Here is a 7,982-nt window from a genome sequence, read left to right as displayed (position 1 = left end):
AGAAAGGGATAAAACTGGCGCTGAACGCCCAAACCATGCTTATTCCTGGCGTTCAACGCCAGAAACAAGCATGGATCTGGCGTTGAACGCCCAAAAGGAGCATGGTTCTGGCGTTCAAACGCCAGTAACAAACAAGGAAGTAGCGTTTGACGCCACTCCAGCTCCCACCACTAGCATTCAAATGCCAGTAGGGAATCAGTCACATACAAGTGCTGACCTTTCTAAAAAGGCTTCCCAACCCACTTCTGTAGATAATAAAACTGCAGCAACTAAGGTTGAGGAATACAAAGCCAAAATGCCTTATCCTCAAAAACTCCGCCAAGCGGAACAGGATAAGCAATTTGCCCGCTTTGCAGACTATCTCAGGACTCTTGAAATAAAGATTCCGTTTGCAGAAGCACTTGAGCAAATACCCTCTTATGCTAAGTTCATGAAAGAGATCTTAAGTCATAAGAAGGATTGGAGGGAAACTGAAAAAGTTTACCTCACTGAAGAATGCAGTGCAGTCATTCTGAAAAGCTTACCTGAGAAGCTTAAAGATCCTGGGAGCTTTATGATACCATGCACATTAGAAGGTATTTGTACCAAGCAAGCTTTATGCGATCTTGGGGCAAGTATCAACCTAATACCTGCATCTACTATCAGAAAGCTTGGTTTGACTGAAGAAATCAAACCAACCAGGATATGTCTTCAACTTGCTGATGGCTCCATTAAATACCCATCAGGCGTGATTGAAGATATGATTGTCAAGGTTGGGCCATTTGCCTTTCCTACTGACTTTGTGGTGCTGGAAATGGAGGAGCACAAGAGTGCAACTCTCATTCTAGGAAGACCTTTCCTAGCAACTGGCCGAACCCTCATTGATGTCCAAAAAGGGGAAGTAACCTTGAGAGTCAATGAGGAAGAGTTCAAGTTGAATGTTGTTAAAGCCATGCAACATCCAGACACCCCAAATGACTGCATGAGTGTTGATCTCATTGATTCTCTGGTAAGAGAGGTCAACATGGCTGAGAGTCTCGAATCAGAGCTGGAGGACATCTTTAAAGATGTTCAGCCTGATTTGGAGGAATCAGAGAAGATAATAGAACCTCTGAAAATCCCTCAAGAAGAGGAGAAACCTCCAAAACCCGAGCTCAAACCATTACCACCATCCCTGAAATATGCATTTCTGGGAGAAGGTGAAACCTTTCCTGTAATTATAAGCTCTACCTTAGAGCCACAGGAAGAGGAAGCACTAATTCAAGTGCTAAGGACACACAAGACAGCTCTTGGGTGGTCCATTAGTGATCTTAAGGGCATTAGCCCAGCCAGATGCATGCACAAAATCTTGTTGGAAGATGACGCCAAGCCAGTGGTTCAACCACAAAGGCGGCTGAATCCAGCTATGAAAGAAGTGGTGCAAAAAGAGGTCACTAAATTACTAGAGGCTGGGATCATTTATCCTATTTCTGACAGCCCCTGGGTGAGCCCTGTCCAAGTTGTCCCTAAGAAGGGTGGCATGACAGTGGTTCATAATGAAAAAAATGAACTGGTTCCTACAAGAACAGTTACAGGGTGGCGCATGTGCATTGATTACAGAAGACTCAACACAGCCACCAGAAAGGATCATTTTCCTTTACCATTCATAGACCAGATGCTAGAAAGACTAGCAGGTCATGAATACTACTGCTTCCTGGATGGATATTCAGGTTACAATCAAATTGCAGTAGATCCCCAGGATCAGGAGAAAACGGCCTTCACATGTCCATCTGGAGTATTTGCATACAGAAGGATGCCATTTGGCCTGTGCAATGCACCTGCAACCTTTCAGAGGTGCATGCTCTCAATTTTCTCTGATATGGTGGAAAAATTTCTGGAAGTCTTCATGGATGACTTTTCAGTATTTGGAGACTCATTCAGCTCCTGCCTTAACCATTTAGCACTTGTTCTGAAAAGATGCCAAGAGACTAACCTGGTTTTAAACTGGGAAAAATGTCACTTTATGGTGACTGAAGGAATTGTCCTTGGGCACAAAATTTCGAACAAGGGGATAGAGGTGGACCAAGCTAAGGTAGAAGTAATTGAAAAATTACCACCACCCGCTAATGTTAAGGCAATCAGAAGCTTTCTGGGACATGCAGGGTTCTATAGGAGGTTTATAAAGGATTTTTCAAAAATCGCCAAACCTCTGAGCAACCTGCTAGCTGCAGACACGCCATTCATCTTTGATGAAGAGTGTCTGCAGGCATTTGAGACTCTAAAGGCTAAATTGGTTACAGCACCAATCATCTCTGCACCAGACTGGACATTACCATTTGAACTGATGTGTGATGCCAGTGACCATGCCATTGGTGCAGTGTTGGGACAAAGGCATGACAAGCTTCTGCATGTCATTTACTATGCCAGCCGTGTGCTAAATGATGCACAGAAGAATTACACAACCACAGAAAAAGAGCTACTTGCAGTGGTTTACGCCATTGACAAGTTCAGATCCTACTTAGTAGGATCAAAAGTGATTGTGTACACTGATCATGCTGCTCTTAAATATCTACTCACAAAGCAGGATTCAAAACCCAGACTCATTAGATGGGTGTTGCTTCTGCAAGAGTTTGATATAGAAATAAGAGACAGAAAAGGGACAGAAAATCAAGTAGCAGATCACCTGTCTCGAATAGAACCAGTGGAAGGGGCATCCCCCCCTCTCACTGAAATTTCTGAAACCTTTCCGGATGAGCAATTACTAGCCGTCCAGGAAGTGCCATGGTTTGCAGACATTGCAAACTACAAAGCAGTAAGATTCATACCCAAAGAGTACAGTAAGGTGCAATCAAAGAAATTAATCACAGATGCAAAGTACTATCTTTGGGATGAACCATATCTCTTTAAGAGATGTGCAGACGGAGTAATCCGTAGATGTGTGCCTAAAGAAGAAGCACAGAAGATCCTCTGGCATTGCCATGGATCACAGTATGGAGGACATTTTGGAAGTGAACGAACAGCCACAAGAGTCCTCCAGAGTGGCTTCTACTGGCCTACTCTCTATAAAGATTCCCGAGCATTTGTACTTAACTGTGATAGTTGCCAGAGATCAGGCAACCTGCCTCACAGTTATGCTATGCCTCAACAAGGAATCTTGGAAATTGAGTTGTTTGATGTATGGGGCATTGACTTCATGGGACCTTTCCCACCATCATACTCAAACACCTATATTCTGGTGGCAGTGGATTATGTATCCAAATGGGTGGAAGCTATAGCAACACCCACTAATGACACTAAAACAGTGTTAAAATTCCTCCAGAAACATATCTTCAGCAGATTTGGTATCCCTAGAGTGTTAATCAGTGATGGGGGTACTCATTTCTGTAATAAGCAGCTCTACTCTGCTCTAGTACGTTATGGAGTCAACCACAGGGTGGCTACTCCATATCACCCACAAACTAATGGGCAAGCTGAAGTCTCAAATAGAGAACTTAAAAGAATCCTGGAACGGACTGTAATTAACCGTAGAAAGGATTGGGCAAGAAGCTTGGATGATGCTCTGTGGGCATATAGAACAGCATTCAAGACCCCTATAGGGACCTCTCCATACCAGCTTGTGTATGGAAAGGCATGTCACTTGCCAGTGGAACTGGAACACAAAGCCTATTGGGCAACCAGATTCCTGAACCTTGATGCCAAGTTAGCTGGAGAAAAACGACTACTCCAGTTAAATGAGCTAGAGGAATTTAGACTCAATGCTTTCGAAAATGCAAAAATTTACAAAGAGAAAGCAAAAAGATGGCATGATAAGAAATTGTCATCCAGAGTCTTTGAGCCAGGACAGAAAGTTCTGCTATTTAATTCAAGGCTCAAATTATTCCCTGGGAAATTAAAATCCCGGTGGAAAGGTCCATATGTAATCACAAGTGTATCACCATATGGATACATAGAACTTCAGGATAGTGACTCTAACAAAAAGTTCATTGTCAATGGACAAAGAGTTAAACACTATCTTGAAGATAATTTCGAGCAAGAATGCTCAAGACTGAGATTACATTGAATATCAGTGTCAGTCCAGCTAATGACATTAAAGAAGCGCTTGCTGGGAGGCAACCCAGCCATTTACAAAGTTTATCTACTGATTAAATAAATTTTCTTTTCTTTACAGGTTTGAGTCCAAGTATCTTCAAAGGTGAATTAGTAATTGATTGAAGTCCCAAGAGTTACAGAGAAATTTGGAAGCTCACTGGCATGAAAAAGCCAGTAAGAAATACTTTGGGCGTTAAACGCCCAAAAGAAGCACCCACTGGGCGTTTAACGCCAGTAAGGGTAGCCTTCTGGGCGTTAAACGCCAAGAAGAAGCATCTTCTGGGCGTTAAACGCCAGAAAGATGCACCTTCTGGGCGTTTAACGCCAATCTGCTAGCATTCTGGGCGTTTAGAAAAACGCCCAGTAAAGAAGGACCTCCTGGCGTTAAACGCCAGGAAGAAGCATCACATGGGCGTTGAACGCCCAGGAGAAGCAACATCTGGGCGTTAAACGCCCAAACCATGCACCATGTGGGCGTTTAACGCCAGGATGGTGGGAGGAGGTACAATTTCATTTTTCTTTGCATTTTTTCAAAATTTTTATGTTTCAATTCATGATTTCTTGCATAAACATATTTTAAATTATCACTTTCAATTCCAAAAGTTTTTATCCTAATTTCTAAAATCCAATGATTGCAAATTTTTTAGATTTATCTTAACCCAAAAGAACAAATGGCTTTCCAATTTAAGCCATCAGCTTTTCAAATTTGTTTCCAACACATCTTTAACTCCTTTTAAAAAAATCCTTTTCAAAATTAAAAATTCAATTATATCTTTTAAATTTTGATTTATATCTTTTCCTTTTTAAAATTATATCTTTTTCTGATCATATCTTTTAAAATTATATCTTTTATCTTATCTCTTTCTTATTTTTTTTCGAAAATTACCCACCCCCCTCCCTATATCTTGTGTTCGGCGCCCTCCTCATCATCACCATTCCACATTGCTCTCCTCCTATCCCTCTTCTTTCCTCTCTTTTGCTTGAGGACAAGCAAAGCTCTAAGTTTGGTGTGTTTTCCCGTGATCACAAAAACTATTGTGTCTCTTGATCATGGCCCCTAAAGGGAAACAAACCACCCCAAGAGGAAAGAAAGAAAGCGTTCCAAAGCCACTTTGGAACCAAGGGAAGTTCTTAACTAAAGAACATTCAGACCATTACTACAAGATAATGAGTCACAGATCAGTGATCCCGGAAGTCAGATTTGATCTGAAAGAAGATGAATATCCGGAAATCCAAGAGCAAATTCGGAACAGGAATTGGGAAATTCTGGCCAATCCTGAAACGAAAGTGGGGAAGAATATGGTTCAAGAATTCTATGCTAATCTATGGCAGACAGAAAGGCAAAGAATCATTGGAGCTGCTATCTTTGACCATAAGATAGTGGTCAGAGGAAAAATCATTCATACCCATTCTGACAGGATCAGGGAGGTATTCAAGATCCCTCAACTGAAAGATGACCCAGACTCCTTTAATAGGAGAATGATAAGGGTCAATAAAGGGCTGGATAAGGTTCTGGAGGACATATGCATCCCTGGAGCCAAATGGACTACCAGTACAACTGGCATCCCAGTCCAACTCAAAAGAGAAGATCTAAAACCAGTAGCCAGAGGCTGGCTGGACTTTATTTGTCGTTCCATCTTGCCCACCAGCAACCATTCTGAAGTTACCATCAAAAGAGCTGTCATGATTCACTGCATCATGTTGGGAAAAGAAGTGGAAGTCCATCAGCTGATCTCCTGTGAGCTATATAAAATAGCAAACAGGAATTCTAAGGACGCCAAATTGGCTTATCCAAGCCTAGTTTCTATGCTTTGCAAAGAGGCTGGAGTAAAGATGGGAATAACTGAATATATCCCAATTGAAAAGCCCATTACTGGAATATCAATGGTCAGGCAACAGCAACAAGAGGATCCTGTCAGAAGGAGAGCACAAGAAGCCCTCCCAGAACTGCCCCAATATGAATATTGGGAACAACTTGAGGCTTCTGTTTCCAGATTGCAAGAAGCTATGGATCAAATAAAGGAAGAACAGAATAATCAAGGTAGCATGATCTGCAAACTGCTCAAGGAACAAGAGGAGCAAGGGCGTGATCTAAGGGAACTGAAGCGCCAAAAATTAATCCTTGAACCACACCCCAAAGAGTCAGAGGAGCATCCACTCCTCAAAACAACAGGTTGCTGAGTTCCAATTTCTCTGTTCCAACTTAGTAGAGATTATTCCTTTTAGAAATTGACCTTAGAAGATATTTAGCAGTAATTAGGATGTCTATTTTGATTTTATTTCCAATTAAGCTATAATTTATTTTTCTCATCATCATTAGGCATGAATAAAGTAGTAGATTCTTTTAGAATAAAGAAGTAATTTATATTTTTCGAGTTCTTAATAATAAAATTTATAATTAATTATATGTGGTGGCAATACTTTTTGTTCTCTGAATGAATGCTTGAACAGTGCATAATATGTACTTTGAATTTGATGAATATTGGCTCCTGAAAGGATGAGGAACACGAAAAATATTGTTGATGATCTGAAAAATCATGAAATTGATTCTTGAAGCAAGAAAAAGCAGTTAAAAAAAAAAAAAAAAAAAAACAATATTCACAAGCCATGAGCACTAGCCAAGAGTAAAAAGGATCCAAGGCTTTGAGCATCAATGGATAGGAGGGCCCAAGGAAATAAAATCCAGGCCTAAGCGGCTAAACCAAGCTGTCCCTAACCATGTGCTTGTGTCATGAAGGTCCAAGTGAAAAGCTTGAGACTGAGTGGTTAAAGTCGTGATCCAAAGCTAAAGAGTGTGCTTAAGAGCTCTGGACACCACTAACTGGGGACTTTAGCAAAGCTGAGTCACAATCTGAAAAGGTTCACCCAGTTATGTGTCTGTGGCATTTGTGTATCTGGTGGTAATACTGGAAGACAAAGTGCTTAGGGCCACAGCCAAGACTCATAAAATGACTGTGTTCAAGAATCAACATACTACACTAGGAGAATCAACAATACTATCTGAATTCCGAGTTCCTAAGGATGCCATCATTCTGAAAATTTAAAGATACAGGGAGATGCCAAAACTGTTCAGAGACAAAAAGCTACAAGCCCCGCTCATCTAATAAGAATCTGAGCCTCATTTAGAACTCGAGAATATTATTGTTTCTTTATCTCTATTAGAACCTACTTTATTCATCTAGTTGCTTGAGGACAAGCAACAGTTTAAGTTTGGTGTTGTGATGAGCGGATATTTTGTACGCTTTTTGGGGGTAATTTCATGTAGATTTTAGCATGTTTTAGTTAGTTTTTAGTAGAATAATATTAGTTTTTAGGCAAAAATCATATTTCTGGACTTTACTATGAGTTTGTGTGTGTTTTTCTGTGATTTCAGGTATTTTCTGACTGAAATTGAGGGAGCTGAGCAAAAATCTGACTTAGGCTGAAAAAGGACTGCTGATGCTGTTGGATCCTGACCTCCCTGCACTCGAAATGGATTTTCTGGAGCTACAGGAGTCCAATTGACGCGCTCTCAACGGCGTTGGAAAGTAGACATCCAGGGCTTTCCAGCAATATTTAATAGTCCATACTTTGAGCGAGGATAGACGACGTAACTTGGCGTTAAACGCCAAGTTCATGCTGCTGTCTGGAGTTAAACGCCAGAAAAACGTCATTATCCGGAGTTGGACGCCCAAAACACGTCACAACCTGAAGTTTGACGCCAAGAAAGGCCTCCACACGTGAAAAGCTTTAGTCTCAGCCCCAGCACACACCAAGTGGGCCCCAGAAGTGGATTTCTGCACCAATTATCTTAGTTTATTCATTTCCTGTAAACCTAGGGTACTAGTTTACTATTTAAACAACTTTTACAGACTTATCTTGTACCACATGACATTTTCAGATCTGAATTACATACTTTGTGACGGCATGAGTCTCTAAAATCCATTGTTGGGGGT

Source organism: Arachis hypogaea, chromosome 3 (assembly GCF_003086295.3).
Source record: "Arachis hypogaea cultivar Tifrunner chromosome 3, arahy.Tifrunner.gnm2.J5K5, whole genome shotgun sequence".
NCBI lineage: Eukaryota > Viridiplantae > Streptophyta > Magnoliopsida > Fabales > Fabaceae > Arachis > Arachis hypogaea.
Note: the sequence above shows the minus strand (reverse complement) of the source record.